Raw genomic sequence first — 19,772 nt, 5'->3', positions numbered from 1 at the left:
TGAAGCAGAGACGGGCAGGTCCCCGCTGAGAGACTGGGACGCGCGTGCGTGTGAGACCCAGCCAAGGTTGGCAGGGGCTCCATCTGTAACTAAGCATTGTCAATACCTACAGCATATCTACTAACAGTATAGCCATTATTCTTTGCTGGCTGCTCTAACAGCAGACTGTGCTCCAGCACTGATTATTGTCTGACAAATGTGATTAATAATAACCGTTCTGCCACTTATCGTAACTGCCACATGCAACGCAATGCATGCATGTCAACATTACCAGTCCATAAAGAAAGACAGGGGGCAAAGGCGTGCGAGGAGTGCTAGGGGTGCATAGGCACACCCTGATGCTATGCCCAGGGGTGTAACTAGATATCAGTAGGCACCATAAAAGTTTGTAAGGGCCCCCCATTTTCCAATTGATGGTGATAATTGTATGTAAAACATATTACTGATACAGTAAAGATGGGGCCCCATTAGCTCTGCACAGCTGCAGCCCTTGCACCTATGGTAGTTACGTTCTTGGCTCTACCCACACTTATGAACACCTCCCTGCCACTAGCAATACCGTTTATCAAAGGCGTTTTCTTTTTAGAACTGTACTCCATTAAAAGAAGCTCTAATCAATCAGTTACAGAATGTGTGTTTGGCATTGTTAATTGTACTAGACCATTGTCATATCACTACATACCTGTGTCATCCATATATTTGATGTTATTTGCATGTATTCAGTGTTATTTCAGCAGGAACTCAGTTCCTGAACCTCTAATTAAATATGACTTCATCAGGAACTGGGTTCCTGAACCTCCAGAACAAATAAGAAAGTGCAGGCGCTTGACTTGTATGTTCCGTAATGTGATTTTTTTATGGATGTGGATAAGATGCACCTATCAAGGTATCTTTGTGGAGTAGGTCCTGTTATCACTCCTCTTACAATCAGCTCCCCCAGGCAGATGGTGTGCCGAAAAAACAGAGGGGATGACCAGTCTTAGTTCCAAAATTTATTACTGATTAGTGAGAGCAGATTTCTCTCCTATAGCCAGAGGAAAAGTCTCAGAATCGGCCGATTATAGCCCTGTCTCAGTCTTGTTATTATCCTGTATAGATCTGTTTAGTCCTGTTATAAACTTACAGTATATTTCTGGTTCCTGGTTGTTGCTATATTCCTAGAGAGTCTCAGAGTTCTTATCTACTACTGTCTGAGATTACTCCAGTTTTCAGTTTGTTCCAGCCTCTGTCTACATATTCCAGCAAACAATCCTGCTAGGTGTCCTGTGGAATCCTGCCTGTGTCAGAGAACCACTGCTTCCAGTGTGTAAGATATTGTCTGTTTCCAGATTCTGAGACTTTTCCTCTGGCTATAGGAGAGAAATCTGCTCTCACTAATCAGTAATAAATTTTGGAACTAAGACCGGTCATCCCCTTTGTTTTTTCGGCACACCATCTGCCTGGGGGAGCTGATTGTAAGAGGAGTGATAACAGGACCTACTCCACAAAGATACCTTGATAGGTGCATCTTATCCACATCCATAAAAAAATCACATTACGGAACATACAAGTCAAGCGCCTGCACTTTCTTATTTGTTCTGGAGAGTTGGCGAGCGAGGATTACTGGGTGGTCCTCCATTTGAGAGTGAGGCTGCAAGGATCGATTGCGCCTTGGGACTTTTCTATTTTTCTGTTTTTGGGTTCCTGAACCTGTTCTGTGCCAAAATGCACTTTCCATAAGATAAGTTTTATTTTAAAGTCCCCGGTGAGTGCCTTTGTTTCTAAATACAATATATACATCTCTCTCTCTCTATTTTTATTTAATTGATCCACCCCCAGACCTGGAGTTCCTGGACCTATTTTTCCAGGAGAATAGTAGTGCATGTACTATTACACAGAGTAATTGGAAGATTAAAACTGAAATAGGCATGATATTATGGTGTGGCTGAGAGACGTTTTATATTGTAGTGATGCCAATAGGCGATAGTACACACCTTATTGGCGGTATTAGACACATCCAAAGGGCGTTGTTAGACACACTCAATAGGTGGTGCTAGACACACCCAACTTTGACAGTGCACCCCCCCATAAAATGTGCTGTGCACACCTATGACAGGGGGTGTGTCCTGTATTCCCCTTCACCCTTTCATCCCTTTGTGCACCAGTGCTGGAAAACAGTGTCTGGGTAATACCTCGTAACTCTTCCACCATAATACAAAGCTGTGCTGATCGAGAAGGCAACACGTAGCCAAAGAGTCAATGCAACTGTCTCTGTAAGAAAATGAATAAATCTAAGTTTATTATAATTCAACAATCATCTAGACATTTGCAAGATTCCCTATTTCCATTTTGAGCAAGTGTATGGAATGGTTTGTTTCTCTACACACTGCCATCTTAACGTATAAGCTCATGGGGTAGCTGTCCAGTTTCCTATGATTCTAGGTGCCTTAGAGTAGGTCTGGTGTCTATGGAGCTTTTTTGGGAGGCAGGTAGAGAATGTTGCCCACCTGCTCTGATTGTGAATTGATTTCAGCATACTGATTTGTGGATAACTGCAGCTATCCACCAATAAGAGTTCTGACAAGCATTCACTGTATGGAACCATGGAAAGAGATGGCACTGGGCTGCAGATGGGGTAAATTATGTTTTTATTTACAGTATTTATTCTCGTGAATGGGTGCATAGAGGCAACCGTGCACTGCTTTGCCCACAGCCTACAATGCTGTTAAGATGGCCCATGTCTCTAATTGGTCCATTGAATTGAACCACTGCGTTTTATTCAAGGAATTAATTTTACCCATACAGTAGATCTTCTCCAGGTATCAGGTCCCAGACTGTGCACTTGAACTATATATGATTCATATATTACATTCATATGTTACATTATAATGCACAGGATTGTGGTTTATTTTGTACAGTGCATTTTTCCTATTATTCTGGTACATAATCCATTAAAAACTACCAGTATTTACTATATATATATTTATCAAAGGGCTGAGACCATACCCTCTCTAATGACCAACCAAGATTCTGTAGTGCCTGGCCACACCCCCTTTTGGAGGCTGACCACACCCCTTAGCATGGGCCCCCAATACTGCTGCAGTTCCCAATGGGCCCTTGATGCCCCAGTTCGACACTGCTTGTAGCCATAGTACTGTATAACAATTTCAAATTTAAGCAGTATTATAGTGGAAATATCACATTTGTGGCTAGAAAATACATTCCAGGTTTTTGAACCTCCAGTTTATATTTTACAAGCTAATTTTAGCCCTACAGTATAGTCATTAATCACTTAGAAATGGCCTGTCTAAGATGCTATGTGCGATTTCATGGACATGATTCTTTAGGTCCCATGCGGGATTGTTACCGGTTATGGAAGTGAACATATTAACTTGCTAAATAATAAAATTCAAATAGATGACTTAGGAGACATAAATGTGCCCACAGCAAAATAATTCACAGTATTTGCACAATAGCATTCCACTATCAAGGCTGTAATAGAGCAATGTTGCTGGGTGTGAGGACTGTGTTATGCACATGGCACTTCTCATTGATTTATTAAATTAATCAGTGTGCGTTGTGACAGTTATGTGAAATACAAAACACTCGCCTGTTGTCCACTACGGTCTATAGACATGACTGCTGCATAATCTGAGCATCCAGTGAGCTAATTTATTATGTGCTAAAGTCTAGTTACCTTATTTACCGACTGAAATTAGAAATGAGGGCTTTTGTCACTTTTAATCTTGGTTTTATATAGTACAACCATAAATACTGCTCTGAAGTCTACCAAGCGTTTCACGGAGATTGTAAAAGAATCACCTACAGGGCTGACGTGTACTAGTACTCCTGAGAAACGCCTGACAAATTGCTTACAGCATACTTGCCTCCGGGAGAAGCCTGGGGCGGAGACCAGATACAGTATTTAATGTCAGAGAGGCAGGATGAGGCTGATCAAGCCCCAACCCCATGCCAGTGAAACGTGACAATTTGTGGGTCCGCGGAATAGGGGAGGGGCTAAAATGATGAAATTTGTGTCATTTTAGCCCTGCCCCCTCACAGCAGACCTGCAAAACCTGTTATTTGGTGAAGCGGGGAACGGGTTCGTTGGCTGTGGGGCAATGTGGGAGACTTGCCTACCTTCCCAGGGGGCGGCTGATTTTCGGTAGCCCCCTGGCTAACTTTATATTGAATGTGTGCTGTTTTGCAACATTACTCACATATTTGTGTCCTTAATTCCATATTTTCAGCATTAAGGGGGTGATTCAGACCTGATCGCTCAGGTCCAAATTTGCTGCCCCAGCCAATGTTGGGGGTTTGCACATTGGCACATGCATGAATATGTGCCATGTGCAAACCCCCATATGCCTTTGGCGAGTTGTACACTCGTCGGAGCGTTCGCAACAGGATGCACCTGAAGGGAATAGAGGGGAGGACTGCGCTGAGACTTGGGTCCCTCTATATGACAGATACACCTGTCGCAGAGTTTGAAGCAAGGTTCTAATTTAGGACCATATTTGCACACTAGATTTGTTAAAATTAAATAATAATTTAAATCCTAAATCCTAAAAAATATATGTAAAAAAACAATACAACAAATGATATAAAATATACAAAAAAACAATACACCAAATAAAATATACCGGTAAAAACTGCTAATTAGCAGGGTTAACTTAGAGCATGCATGAAGGGGTACATGCATGAGGCAGACTAAGGGGACTGCCCAGCATTTTATGGGTGCGCCCACCATTTTTGTAGGCCGGCCCATAAAACGCTGGGCAGTGCCCATGCATCCTTGGGACGGGCGGCTGACATCTCATGACATCACTGCCCGCCCCCAATTCGGTGGATAGCGACCATCTGAAAAGTAAGTATAGACATTTCACAGCTGAAGATCTGCCGCTGTTTGGCATCCGCAGCCACTATCCGTTCATGCGGCGCTGCCCGGCTTCCCAGCTGATCCAGTCATCTGCCGCGATATGGATTCCCAGTTGCTTCCAGTCCTCAGTCACAGTTCAGCTGTCAGCTGCCATCTAGAACTCAGCTGATGCCAGGCTACCTCCGTAGCGAACTTCCTGGATACTCCGCTCCTAGGTGTGCTGGTTTACCTATTGGGTCCTAGTCATCTCCGGTCCAATCCGGTCCACAGTGTTCCATCTTCTGCTCTGCTTCTGAGTTATATCCGGTATTCCTGCTGCCAGTCACCTGGAACATATGCTCCTGCGGACTCTCTTCTTCTCATTGAAGTATATTCCGTTACAATGTTCTCCCTGTTATCTGCCAAGTTGGCCATCCTAAGATTATATACGTTCACTTGGATATTAAGGCAAAGTATTAGTGGCTGAAACAACTAGAGAAAAATAAGGGCTGAGGAAAGAATGCTAGGAGAGAGAGAGAGAGAGAGAGAGGGGTGGGGGGGGGGGGGAAGGGTTTTACACAAGTATACAGAAATGTCTTCCCTGAGTGCATGTATACAGTAGACTGACATAACTATATAGTTACAGTAGTAACCAGCAAATATACACTATAATGTATATAATAGCGGTATACAAATACTATATACCTCTCCTGTTGCTATACGCGACGGTAGTGTGCTCTATACGGCTATTGCTTCTCACTCTTCCCACAAATCACATCTCTACTGTCAGTGTTGGCATCCAGCAGGCCAGAGTCATGTGGCATGTTCAGGGGCTTGGTCTCACCATCGGCTCCTCCATGTTGACGGAGCCCAGGGTGCTGCAATGCTGAACCGGTATAAACTATGGTGTTTTTATACACCAGAGAGCTCCTATTCTCTCTGGAGACACCCTGCCTCTCACCTGCTCTACTCCCTATCTGGCCAACAGTGGTGGTGGTCAGCGCAGGGACATATGAGTCACTGGGGAAGATCATGTATTAAGCCTTAACAAGAGATAAAAGCAAGGGTGATAAACGTCCAGCCAATCACCTGCTAACTGACTTTTTTCAAACACAGCCTGTAACATGGCAGTTAGGATGTGATTGGCTGGACATTTATCTCTCTTTATGGGCCAGATGTATCAAGCTTCAAAAGTGATAAAATAGAGAGTGATAAACAGCCAGCCAATCAGCTTCTACCTGTCATATTACAGACTGAGCTTGAAAAATGGCAGGTAGGAGCTGATTGGCTCGTTGATACATCTGGCCCTATCAGCCCTGCATTTATCTCTTATTAAGGCTTAATACATCTGCCCCAATGTGACTTATTAAATGCTATCTATAGATACTGTAGATAGATATAGACTCATGGGGAAATAGGCCAGAGGCATGCTTGGTGAGGCAAGGTGCAACTGCCTCTGACTTCCCCTCCACAAGACTGCCTCTGCCTCTTAACTGCATATGTGCACTATCATCTCCTTTCCATATATGTACCTCTGCCACTTGCCTTACCAAGTGTACCTCTGACCCACCTCCAAATGAGTGCCTCAGCCTTCCCATGTAGACATATCATCACCCCTTCCAATATGTACCACTGCCTAATCAAGTGTGCCACCCCCCCCCCCTCCCATCCCCATAAGTGCCTCTGATGCTCCTCCCCATGAGTACCTCTGCCTCCTACATCCATATGTGCACATATGTATCTCCTCTCCCAATATGTACCACTTCCTCCTGCCTCACCAAGCATGCCGCTGCATATACATTCATGGGTAAGACAGGAGAGTGAGAGATTACTCCGCATTGTGCAGCATTTGTTAAAGCAGATGCTGGCAGAGTTATCTTTGGAGGACAAAGTCATTCTTCTGTGCTAAATAAGATATATATCGCACTATAGTCATTTATTTCCTTTAATTCATACCATGCTGACACAAATTAAAATGAATGCAATTAATACAGAAACCTGTCATAAAACTACCACTTTATTCACATTGGTTATATGAATCTAGGAAGCAGAATTCCCAGTTATGTAAGTTAATTATGTCCCTGTTTTGCATATATAAGTTATCCTATGCATAGCTTATGAGATACTAAATTGGATATAAATATACTGTATGTCAGAATGTGGGTTTATTGCTGTTGATGAGAATGTAATATTATACAGAATTATACTGTGCTTTCAGCAGTTACACAGCTTTTGGGACTAGTATCCTCTGTAGCTATAGGCAGAAATGTTTTACATTCCCTTCCACAAAGCCACACACCCCTTCATGAAGCCACACCCTCTCCTCAACCAAGCTATGCCCCTTTTCTGATATAGATCTCTTAGGCCCTTATTCAGATCGGTGCGGCCGGAGCCGCATACGGTGCTCCGGCCGCACCAACCAATCCCCGCCTACTATACGGATCGCCACGGCCGTCCGTACACGGACGGCTGGCGATCCGCATGAAAATGGTGGGGCGTACGCCTCCACCATGGTGGGAGCTGCCCCCTGCATTCGATGGTCGGCGACCATCGAAGGCAGGGCCGCACGCCCCACCAGCTCCCGCAAGCTGAGACCACACGGACAATCGTCCGTGTGAAAGCTTGTTTGGGGGCTGAGAGCTGACATCCGGCGATGTCAGCTTTCCGCCCCCATCACTGGCGTCATAGCCTCATTACCATGCATACGCCCCGCGTTTGCATGGGAACGCCCATGAAACGCGGGGCGTATGCATAGGGAAATGAGGGTATGAAGCCCCTCACGCCCCTATACGCCCCCTTTGCGGCGGCGAAACTTTATGTGCGGCGATTTCGGCTGCACATGCGCAGATTGACCTCTGCGCATGTGCAGACTGAAAACATCGGCGGTACGGCCGCACGCGGGCCGTACCGCTCGATTCAGAATAAGGGCCTTAGTGCTGCACTGCCATAGGGGCTAGTGATGTTACTCAGTTTGATTGCAGTGAGAGTATTTCCTGATTTGTCGGACTGCCCCATTCTCTCATCTGCTTAGAGAGACACCATATACAGTATTACCTGCAAAATGACCACACTGTCCTTGGAAACTTCATTCCAAGGTTACCATTATTTGTGTGCTTATGTTCAGGTGATTATCCCAAAAAAACGAAATATTTCCTAACAATGGAATAGATGGCATTGAAATAGAAAACAATTAGGAAATAAGTATGGGTAAGAATTCAATTGGGAATAATCTAATTATATATTGTGTTTCAATTTAACTATATTTTGTGCCCAATATGCGACTTTCACATTTAGTAATGGGGGCCAGATGTATCAAGATTCAAAAAGTGATAAAAACAGCCAGCTAATTAGCTCCGTACTGCCATGTTACAGGCTGGGTTTGAAAAATAAAAGTTAAGAGCTGAAAGGTATGCCGGGCCCCGGTAAAATTTTGGGACGTGGCCTAACCGCGGGAGGCGTGGTTAGGCCACGTCCCAAAAATGTTTAGGGGTATGAAAAAACCCTCTAAAGTGTTATTGTCGTCGCTCCCCCCCCCCCCCCACACACACACACACCTCAGCAGCAGCAGCAGCAGCAGCAGCAAACCTACAGCATGTGCTGTGCTGACAGCAGGCTCAGCATGAGCTCTCACGCTGTCAGTGTGCTGCGGCTGCTGCTACTGCCTGGGAGGGACGGCTGTTGCTTACATAGATGCAGCAGTGATAGAACTACTGTAATATGGTAATGCACAGGAGGCATCACGCCAGTGATTACTGATCCAAACTGCTTCCGAGTATGCAGTATCCCATCATCTCCGACACCATTGGCCGGCTGCGAGGGAGCGCAGGCAGCCAAGATGGCGCCCGGAGCGGCATAGGGGGGCGGGGCAGTGGCGTTCCGAGGCCGAACGGCGGGAAGCTAGGGGGGACAGGCAAGTATGCCTGACCCCTTTTCACACCTGGCACTACGGCCAGCCAGTCAGGGGGGAGCGGGGGAGAGCCCGGCCGGGAGGGGGTTAAAAGGCAGAGCTGGCGGGGGAGGCTGCATTCCACGAGGAAACGCAGCTAGGCAGCAGATACACAGGTCCCTGCAGCAGCAAAGAAGAAGAGGACAAAGGGCGCGTTTTCACCCTACCTGCCTAGCACCGAGCGGAGCATCCATCAGCCGGGGGACAGAGCATTCACAGGTCACCCTCCCGGGAGCAGGGCAGTCGCAGGCCACCCACCATCTCCCTCACAGCTGCTGACATAGCATAAGGGAGACAGCGGCATCATACACATAGCAGCCTCGCAGGTCCAGGAGAAAGGCCGCGTCCAGAGGTCACAGGGCAGCATGGAGGTCTCTGCAGCCAGACCGTGCAGATCCAGGAAGCAGCCGAGAAGACTCGTACAGGAAGCGGAGGAGGGGCCCAGTAGTAACAAGGGAAAGCACACAGCTACAGGTCGGCAGCAGCAGCAGCACAGAGGCCCACGGCAGGGGAGGGCTCCCCCTGGTGGACGCAAATCAGCAAAGCAGCCAGCAGCAGCACAGAAAGTTATGGAGAAGTCAGCACTACAGGTACACAGTTGGGGGGATGAGCGCTAATAAAGGAAAGAAAAATAAGAATAGGGAAATAAGAGAGAAAAACACCTGAAATAAAAAACGGGTTAAATACAAATGCTTACAGCTCTTCTGAGCTAATGTGTGTGTCCGTGGAGCGTGTAAGCTAACTCTCCCTACCTCTGGTACCGGCACCGAGTGTTGCGGGGTGAGAAATCAACTTGCTGCGGCTGGTGGAATCGCCGCACGTCTTTTCCTCTTCTTCCGTCAGCACGGGCGGTGTGACTTTGGCGGCGGGTGCCGCTTCAGCTGAGATGGTATCCGGCTGTCTTCCAGAGGTGTGGAGCCCGCTTGGGGGACCACGGCGCTGCCTTCTACGCGTTTCGTGCTGAAAAGCACTTTTTCAAGAATGGCAATAGTAGGATTCCGTGTAGCTATTTATTTAGCAAAAAACTTTTTTATTTTTTGAACTTTATTAGTAAAAACGGATATGGACATGAGATTTGGTGGGAACCTCATGTTAGCACGGTTCTTGGGGATTAAAAAAATGGACAATTGTCCTTAAAAAAGATACAAGGTGTTTTTTTAAAAATTAGAAAAGAAGAATTAAAAAAAAAAAGAAAGAGAAAAAGAAGAGTGATGGTCTTTAGTGGTGTTGGTTGTTGTAGGAAAGTTTTAAGTGATAATATTACAAAAAAGCATTGAGCTCGAAATCAATGTTCAAACCTTTGGGTAGCAAAGTTTTTAACTCAAAAATCCATTTAGTTTCTGTTTGTTTGAGTGTTTTTATGAAATCTCCTCCTCTCCAGTGCTGGTTGACTTTTTTTATTGCCATGAATTGTAAACCAGAGGGATCTTTATTGTGAGTTTGTAAAAAATGATTTGATACGCTGTGGGTGACAAGACCTCTCTTGATGTTGTATATGTGCTCAGAGAGTCTGATTTTTAATTGTCTCTTGGTTTGTCCAATATATTGTAAGCCACAAGGGCAGCAGAGAAGATAGATGACTCCTTCAGTTTCGCACGAGATATGGTTTTTTATACTGTATTCTTTTTTTGTAACATTTGATATGAAATTGGTGATTGGTTTTGTTGAGGTGACATTCTGATTTTTACATGCTTTACATTTGAGGCAGTGGTAAAATCCTTCAGTTTGTTTTTTTGTTTTTTGTGTATTTGGTTGAATGAAACTTGAGACTAGTTCCTGACGGAGGTTTCTGGCCTTTTTGTATATGATTTTTGGTTTTTCTGTTATTAGTGGTTTTAAGTCGTCATCCAACTGTAACAGATGCCAGTTCTTTTTTAATATATCTTCAAATACTTGATGTTCGCTGTTGAATTGAGTTATGAAAGTGATGTTGTTTTCTGTCTTTTGTTTTTTTGCTTGATATTTTATTGTGTCTTCGCGATTGAGGTTTTTTACAGTGTCCAATTGATAACGTAGTGTCTCCTCTTTATATCCCTTTTGAATGAAATTCTGTGTGAGTGCTTCTGTTTGTTCTAAAAATGTATTCTGGTTTGTGCAGTTTCTGCGAAGTCTTCTATATTGTCCTAGGGGTATGTTTTTGATCCAATTTCTATGGTGGTTGCTGTTTACTGGAAGAATGTTGTTTCCATCGACCAGTTTTGTGTAAGTTTGTGTTGTGATGTTTCCTTCTTTAATGGAGATTTCAAGATCTTAAAATATGATTTTTTCTTTACTTGTAGTGGTGGTAAACTGGAGATTAAGTTGGTTTGAGTTGAGGTAAATACAGAATTCTTTTAGTTCTTCTTCACTGCCTCCCCATACGAAGATGATATCGTCTATAAAACGCTTCCACAATATGATGTTTTTTCGGTGTGTTGTGTTTGACCATATCCAGTCTTCTTCCCATTTGGAAACAAATAAATTCGCATACGATGGGGCGAAGGGGGTCCCCATCGCAGTGCCACAGGTCTGTATGTAGAAATTCCCATCATTCCAAAAATAATTATGGTTTAAAATGAAGTCTATGCCCTCCATGATAAAGTTGATTTTATTGTTGGGGAGTTTGGTTTTCATGAGGTAATGCAGAGTGTGCTCGCAGCCTTCTTTATGACGGATTGATGTGTACACATCAATCCGTCATTACCTCATGAAAACCAAACTCCCCAACAATAAAATCAACTTTATCATGGAGGGCATAGACTTCATTTTAAACCATAATTATTTTTGGAATGATGGGAATTTCTACATACAGACCTGTGGCACTGCGATGGGGACCCCCTTCGCCCCATCGTATGCGAATTTATTTGTTTCCAAATGGGAAGAAGACTGGATATGGTCAAACACAACACACCGAAAAAACATCATATTGTGGAAGCGTTTTATAGACGATATCATCTTCGTATGGGGAGGCAGTGAAGAAGAACTAAAAGAATTCTGTATTTACCTCAACTCAAACCAACTTAATCTCCAGTTTACCACCACTACAAGTAAAGAAAAAATCATATTTTTAGATCTTGAAATCTCCATTAAAGAAGGAAACATCACAACACAAACTTACACAAAACCGGTCGATGGAAACAACATTCTTCCAGTAAACAGCAACCACCATAGAAATTGGATCAAAAACATACCCCTAGGACAATATAGAAGACTTCGCAGAAACTGCACAAACCAGAATACATTTTTAGAACAAACAGAAGCACTCACACAGAATTTCATTCAAAAGGGATATAAAGAGGAGACACTACGTTATCAATTGGACACTGTAAAAAACCTCAATCGCGAAGACACAATAAAATATCAAGCAAAAAAACAAAAGACAGAAAACAACATCACTTTCATAACTCAATTCAACAGCGAACATCAAGTATTTGAAGATATATTAAAAAAGAACTGGCATCTGTTACAGTTGGATGACGACTTAAAACCACTAATAACAGAAAAACCAAAAATCATATACAAAAAGGCCAGAAACCTCCGTCAGGAACTAGTCTCAAGTTTCATTCAACCAAATACACAAAAAAACAAAAAAACAAAAAAACAAAAAACAAACTGAAGGATTTTACCACTGCCTCAAATGTAAAGCATGTAAAAATCAGAATGTCACCTCAACAAAACCAATCACCAATTTCATATCAAATGTTACAAAAAAAGAATACAGTATAAAAAACCATATCTCGTGCGAAACTGAAGGAGTCATCTATCTTCTCTGCTGCCCTTGTGGCTTACAATATATTGGACAAACCAAGAGACAATTAAAAATCAGACTCTCTGAGCACATATACAACATCAAGAGAGGTCTTGTCACCCACAGCGTATCAAATCATTTTTTACAAACTCACAATAAAGATCCCTCTGGTTTACAATTCATGGCAATAAAAAAAGTCAACCAGCACTGGAGAGGAGGAGATTTCATAAAAACACTCAAACAAACAGAAACTAAATGGATTTTTGAGTTAAAAACTTTGCTACCCAAAGGTTTGAACATTGATTTCGAGCTCAATGCTTTTTTGTAATATTATCACTTAAAACTTTCCTACAACAACCAACACCACTAAAGACCATCACTCTTCTTTTTCTCTTTCTTTTTCTTTTTCATTCTTCTTTTCTAATTTTTAAAAAAACACCTTGTATCTTTTTTAAGGACAATTGTCCATTTTTTTAATCCCCAAGAACCGTGCTAACATGAGGTTCCCACCAAATCTCATGTCCATATCCGTTTTTACTAATAAAGTTCAAAAAATAAAAAAAGTTTTTTGCTAAATAAATAGCTACACGGAATCCTACTATTGCCATTCTTGAAAAAGTGCTTTTCAGCACGAAACGCGTAGAAGGCAGCGCCGTGGTCCCCCAAGCGTGCTCCACACCTCTGGAAGACAGCCGGATACCATCTCAGCTGAAGCGGCACCCGCCGCCAAAGTCACACCGCCCGTGCTGACGGAAGAAGAGGAAAAGACGTGCGGCGATTCCACCAGCCGCAGCAAGTTGATTTCTCACCCCGCAACACTCGGTGCCGGTACCAGAGGTAGGGAGAGTTAGCTTACACGCTCCACGGACACACACATTAGCTCAGAAGAGCTGTAAGCATTTGTATTTAACCCGTTTTTTATTTCAGGTGTTTTTCTCTCTTATTTCCCTATTCTTATTTTTCTTTCCTTTATTAGCGCTCATCCCCCCAACTTTTTTAACGTATTTTAAACAATTTGAGCTGCTTCCTCCCTTTTCCAATTCCAGCGCAGTGAGCAACCACATTTTTTACTACAGGTACACAGCCCAGAGCAGCCGCAAGAGAGAAGATTCGCAGCAGCAAATGAGGACGACGGGCCGACGGCGACAGAATCGGACAGGCCAGAGTCCGACAGCGGTGAGCAGAATGCACCCATTTCCATGCACCCAGTCAGCACCCACTCACCCTTCACGCAGCGCACTGAGTACACCCGCACGGAGGAGCGAGGAGCGAGCGGCGTGGGTACAACAGGCAGCGACGCAGCTGTATGCTGTTTTGTCACAGCCTCCCACCACAGCAACGGCATCTGCAGCCCATCACGGCAGGGCGCCTTTCCAGCACACGGCGGCAAGGGACCGCTCATACCAGCGTCAGGCCCCATTTGATTCACCACCAGGGAGCAGGCATCGCCACCCCAGGTCCCGCTCTGAGCATCATGGCCGCCGCAGTTGCAGTTGCAGTTGCACACGGCGGTCAGAAGGGTGGGAGCAAGCTTACCATCATACCGAGCGCGATTTCCAGCTCGGGGAAAGGGAGAGCGTCAGAAGGCGGAGAAGTCCACTACGTCGTTACAGCAGAAGTCCGACACGGGGATACTTTAGGCCAGAGGCCAGGGAATCCCCCCGCAGATCACCACAAAGGAGCAAGAATCACCTTTACAGCACGCCAAGAAGGTATCACGACAGGCACTCAGGCGGAAGGGAGCGGGAGCAAGTACATCAAAGCACGGCCAACGCTAGGGTCGGCGTGGCTCCAACACACACGCCACAGCGGATGGAACACACTCGGTCACCTCCTTGCGCTTTGTTCGGCGTAGGTAACGGGGGACACGAGAGAAACCTCCCGAGTATCGACACAAGAACGGACCAGACGCCACACAGGATTGGTAAGACAAATGTCGTTAATGATACCCAGCATAGCATGTTTAGCACACCAGCAAATGTATGCAATAGCCTAAATGTTAGCGATGCTATAGGCAAGGGTTTGAGGGTACCCCGTGTTGTTTCACATAATGTATGCATTACATCGGCAGGGGCTCAGAACTTTGGCAATGCCACAGGTAATGTCGTAGGTGTAGCTAGTAGTTTGGGGTTGCAAAATCCATGTGTTCCACCGGGAGGGGGTGGGAACGGGTCACAAGGGGACCTTAATTTAATGGGGGGCACCACGGAATCAGATGAGGACGAGGCATGCAGAGTTTTAAGGGAACAGTGGAGGGCTGCAGTAGCTAAATGGAGAAGCAAGAAGGGCAGCATCCCAGGAGCGGACGCGGTCAGGGATCAGTTGGGCGGCATACAGCCGGATAAGGTGGCATCCTTTGCGCAGGGCAACACCGCCATGGGATACGCGTTCGGGTCAGTAGCGGCACATCTGCCACCGGTGACCCGGAAGGAGATAGAGAAAGGGGCGTTTATAGACATATGTTCTTTAACTAAAGAAGGACTAAAGGATAAAGAGAAGGCCAAGCTGGAAGGGGGGGAGCTGGATGATAGCTACAAAACAATTGAGCATTGGCTGAGCGGCATGTTCGCTTACACTGCATGCTATACTGAGGCCTACCCTGGGGCACGGGTAGGGTTATCAAGATATACTGATTTTATTTACACAGCTTACAAGGAGCAGGGGGGGTCAGTATGGCGCAAATACGACGAGGATTTCAGGGCAAGGGCGGCGGGCCAAAAGCCCATAGACTTCGGGTCTAGGGACGTTGACTTGTGGCTGAATGCGCAGTCAGCAGGGTTGGCAGAAAAGGCAGCAGCGCAACAGGAAGTGGGCGCAGCGGGGCCTAGCGGCCAGGAGCAGGATCGGAAATGCTGGGCATTTAACGATATGCGCTGCACCCGCGTGCAGTGCAAATTCAAACACGCATGTAGCACATGTGGCGCTAACCATGCAGCCAAGGAGTGTACCAGGCAAGGGGGTAGCGGCAGGAAGAAGGTTCCCGTAGCAGCAAAAGAAGAGAATAGCGGTGAGCCTCGTCAATAATGCGGACGGGGCTAGCCACATATCAAAGGACAGAAGCCAAAGGGCTACGGGGAGGGGGAGGGAGGTTTTATTACCATCGTTGCCTCCGCAGTCGATGGTTGCCATCGACTGCGAAAGCGCAACTACTCATCGATAGTGTATAGCCATTCAATACGGGACCATCGAGGTGGGAATATCGAGGGTCTTCCATGTTCAATGAAGCGGGCCAGTCAAAAGGCGGGGGCGGTGCATCAGGGGCGGAGCTATGCTCCATATACCTGCACTTTGGAAGCAGAAAACAAGGAAGGAGCTATTTCTTTGGGTTTTACATCGAAGGCGGGAAACCAGCTGGTTCCCCGCCATTGATGGCAAAACTATTAGACGGCGGCCGTAAACCATCGACGATTGCTTATCGTCGACGGTCAAGGGCCATTCCTAGAAAGCGGATCGGCAGGTAAGACCGGTATGCAGCGGTGCAATGGGGCGACGGGGTGCACCAGTCAGAGGTCGTTGCAGAGCTGTGCAGCAACGGGCGGCAGGAGGCGGGGGAGGGTCGAGCTAAGTGCATAGTGCAGGGTGGGGGGTGTTCGGCCCCGGGTAGAGGGGCCTCAGTGGCGGGAAGAAGCGGTGCGCAAGGCATCGGGACAGGAGGAGCCAGCTGAGGTTCGCAGATTCACCCTCGGTCGGGCCGCACGCCAGGCTCTAGCTATCGACGGCAGGCCGTCCGGCTGCGCGCCAGGAAGGGGGTGATCCGCAGGGGGCTGGCTCACGGGAGGGGGCGTAGCCGAGGGCCTACAGCGTAGGCAGGGGCACGCCCCCACGTCATAAATCAATGAAGGTCATTGACAGGTTGCTTGCCTTGCCCACCGTTCTCTGTCCCTACCCTGCATTATGTAATTAGGAGCCTAAATAAACTGTGGCCAATGATTCAATCCCAAGTACTGTCTCGGAGCATTATTTCGGTTGGGGTTGGGAGTGAGGTCACACGAGGGACACAGCACACAGCCCTCGCACCCTTAAGGGAGCGCAGGCAGCCAAGATGGCGCCCGGAGCGGCATAGGGGGGCGGGGCAGTGGCGTTCCGAGGCCGAACGGCGGGAAGCTAGGGGGGACAGGCAAGTATGCCTGACCCCTTTTCACACCTGGCACTACGGCCAGCCAGTCAGGGGGGAGCGGGGGAGAGCCCGGCCGGGAGGGGGTTAAAAGGCAGAGCTGGCGGGGGAGGCTGCATTCCACAAAGAAACGCAGCTAGGCAGCAGATCCCACCCACCCATCCCATTTTGCGCAGGTGGGGGCCGGGACTCTGAAGGAAGCGGGCATTGCAAGAGGGGGGCATGAAAGTAGGGGCCAGGCGAGGGGTGAGAGGTAGTTAGGGGGCACGGGATTGTGTGTCATGAAATTGCAAAGAATAGAAAATGAATGTAACGTTGTTTTATAAAAAAAAAAAAAAAAAAATATATATATATATATATATATATATATATAAAAATATGTATAATAGAAAAAAAAAAAAAAAAAAAATTAAAAACTTTTGAAACTATGTATATACATAACGCATTGGGGGGATCAAGGGGAATGTTGAAATAACGAATATGTTTGTGAAGTGCGGTTGGGCAATCAGTGTTAAAGGGAGGTATTGAGTAATAATTATGCATTTTGTCAGTTGAAAAGTCTGATGTATGTCGCAGGGCGGGAAGAAGCGGTGCGCAAGGCATCGGGACAGGAGGAGCCAGCTGAGGTTCGCAGATTCACCCTCGGTCGGGCCGCACGCCAGGCTCTAGCTATCGACGGCAGGCCGTCCGGCTGCGCGCCAGGAAGGGGGTGATCCGCAGGGGGCTGGCTCACGGGAGGGGGCGTAGCCGAGGGCCTACAGCGTAGGCAGGGGCACGCCCCCACGTCATAAATCAATGAAGGTCATTGACAGGTTGCTTGCCTTGCCCACCGTTCTCTGTCCCTACCCTGCATTATGTAATTAGGAGCCTAAATAAACTGTGGCCAATGATTCAATCCCAAGTACTGTCTCGGAGCATTATTTCGGTTGGGGTTGGGAGTGAGGTCACACGAGGGACACAGCACACAGCCCTCGCACCCCTATGACCCATGCAGCAGCTGCTGCTACCTAGAGGCCAGAAAACTTCTGAGACCCTGGCCTCTTCCATCCCCAGCATTGACAGAAACAAGAGAGAAAAAAATATTCACTGGGAATAATCAGGCGCCTTGCAATGAGCTGGATCTCTAGTGAAAGCAGCTGCTTGGCTGTGGGGGTAGTCACTCCCCACTGGAAACAAAACACAGAAAAAAAACTCACACAAGGTGGGTGTAGCAGCGCTTAAATCAATGAAGAATACCAGTAGTAAAAAGGTATAACAATTTTACTGATAATATTAAAATTACATCAATAAAACAAATTACATCAATAATAAATAACAATAATGGTATAAGGTGGTACGGGGGGAATAAAAGTAAACTGGAATGAATGTCAAAATGTAAATAATAAAAATAGGCCCCGCCTCAAGGACAGTCACAGTGAGCTGTGTCGACACTGATATGGAGAAAAACAGGTAAGTGCACTTTACCAATGATGAATAATGGATCCTTGTGGGTATGGGATGTGCTGGGAGTCCTCACGATGTTTGCGGCTAGATTGGGTTGCCGCTGGAGGTGGTAAATATCGCTTGATGTGAATCAGACCATATATTGGTGCGAGACTGATGAATAAAGACTCAAGAAACCAGAATTTGTCTGTAGCGATCCCAGATGATAGGTCCCAACAATGGAATGGAGATGTGGCTTCCGTGCCTGATAGCAATCCACACTGGTATGAATGGTGATGACCAGTAGTGGTATGCACGGTGTCCGCCAAAAGAACCAAATGTCCAATTTGGAAAATGAATGGAGATGGTATCCAAATGAAACTGGAAGTGTCACAGCTGTGTCCAGAGGTGAGGGGCAGTCACAGGTGAGTTTAAATTCTGGTTTCTTTAAACTCTTTATTCATCAGTCTCGCACCAATATATGGTCTGATTCACATCAAGCGATATTGACAGAAACAAGCCTCCATTTGGAGAAACAAAGGTAATCGTTGCCCCCGCCACAACCCCAAACATTATCAGGCTGTTGGTCACTGATGTCATCCCGCAGCCATCATCGCAGGACGTGTTTGTGCAGCATGTACAGGACAGGACCGGTTTTGTACATGTGTAAATTACTGATAATCGGTACTTTGCTATGGACACAGCATCTCAGCCACATCTTTACACTTACACTGTGTCCATACCGACCTATGTCGACATAGACACACAAAAAAATGGAAAAACTCATGTTGACCTTTTCCAAGTTGACAGTTTGAATGTAGACCTTTTGACCATTTCAACCTTATGACTTTATGACTGTCCACATTTGACCATGTCGACCTTTTGACTGTCGACCGTTTAACCCTGTCGACCCTTTTGACCTTTTGACTGTCGACCAATAGTGGTCGACCTTATGACTATAGACCTAGACATTGTAGATGTAATATACCATAACCACTCGCAAGGTTGCGAGTTTCTCAGACTTGCGAGTCCACCAAATGCCGCCCGCCACCTGCATGGCCGCTGCCCTCGCACGCCGCATTCCCCCTGTAGGCATGCAAATGGATGTTTTGCTTAAAAATCCATTCACAGCTTGCGTGCGGGGAGGAAACCATTCAATGGTCGCCGACGCACGTCCCAGTCTCTCGGCGGCTGGGCGGCCGAACCCTGCCCGTCTCCGCTTCAGGGTTGGGAGGGGCATCAGTGGTGGCGGGGAAGGCGGTGGACGGCAGCAGGGAGCTCCGTTGCCAGGAGGCACGTGAGATTCGCTCCATCTGTAAGACACCTCTGTGGTGTCTTAGGTCTGCGGAGGTCCTTTGTGGAAAGCGGGCAGGCGGCTGACATCTCCTGACATGCTCCCTGCACCCATGTCATCGCCAAATTTCCATGCGAACTCCCAGCGTTTTCATGGGAACGCCCTTGAAACTCTGGGCATTCCCATGGGCGTGACCGCTACAGCAGTTACAATGTCTGCCACAGATGCATTTCCGCAATGTTATATGTAGAGATGTTTTTAGATTGAGCGTTTTCCTCGATTTGCACTTTGGATGGCTTCTTCATATATTATTCTAAGAAACATCAGGCCAGAGTCAGTTTTCCTGATTAACTTAGACAGTACCTTGTTCTGTTACAGTGTAACCACACAATAAGAGCCTGCACTGAAGCGCTTTCCCTGTACGGCCAATAA

General features: G+C 46.3%; 1 protein-coding gene across 3 annotated transcripts in view; it reads left to right on the top strand.

Moving 5' to 3' along the window:
- The window catches only part of MALRD1 (MAM and LDL receptor class A domain containing 1), a 442,313-nt gene that overhangs the window by 376,236 nt on the left and 46,305 nt on the right, over positions 1-19,772 (top strand). The gene's annotated exons all lie outside the window — the stretch shown is intronic.

The sequence above is a fragment of the Crinia signifera genome, chromosome 5 (genome assembly GCF_055691185.1).
Source record: "Crinia signifera chromosome 5, ASM5569118v1, whole genome shotgun sequence".
NCBI classification, from domain to species: Eukaryota; Metazoa; Chordata; class Amphibia; order Anura; family Myobatrachidae; genus Crinia; species Crinia signifera.
Note: the sequence above shows the minus strand (reverse complement) of the source record. Positions and strands in the feature narration are given on the sequence as shown.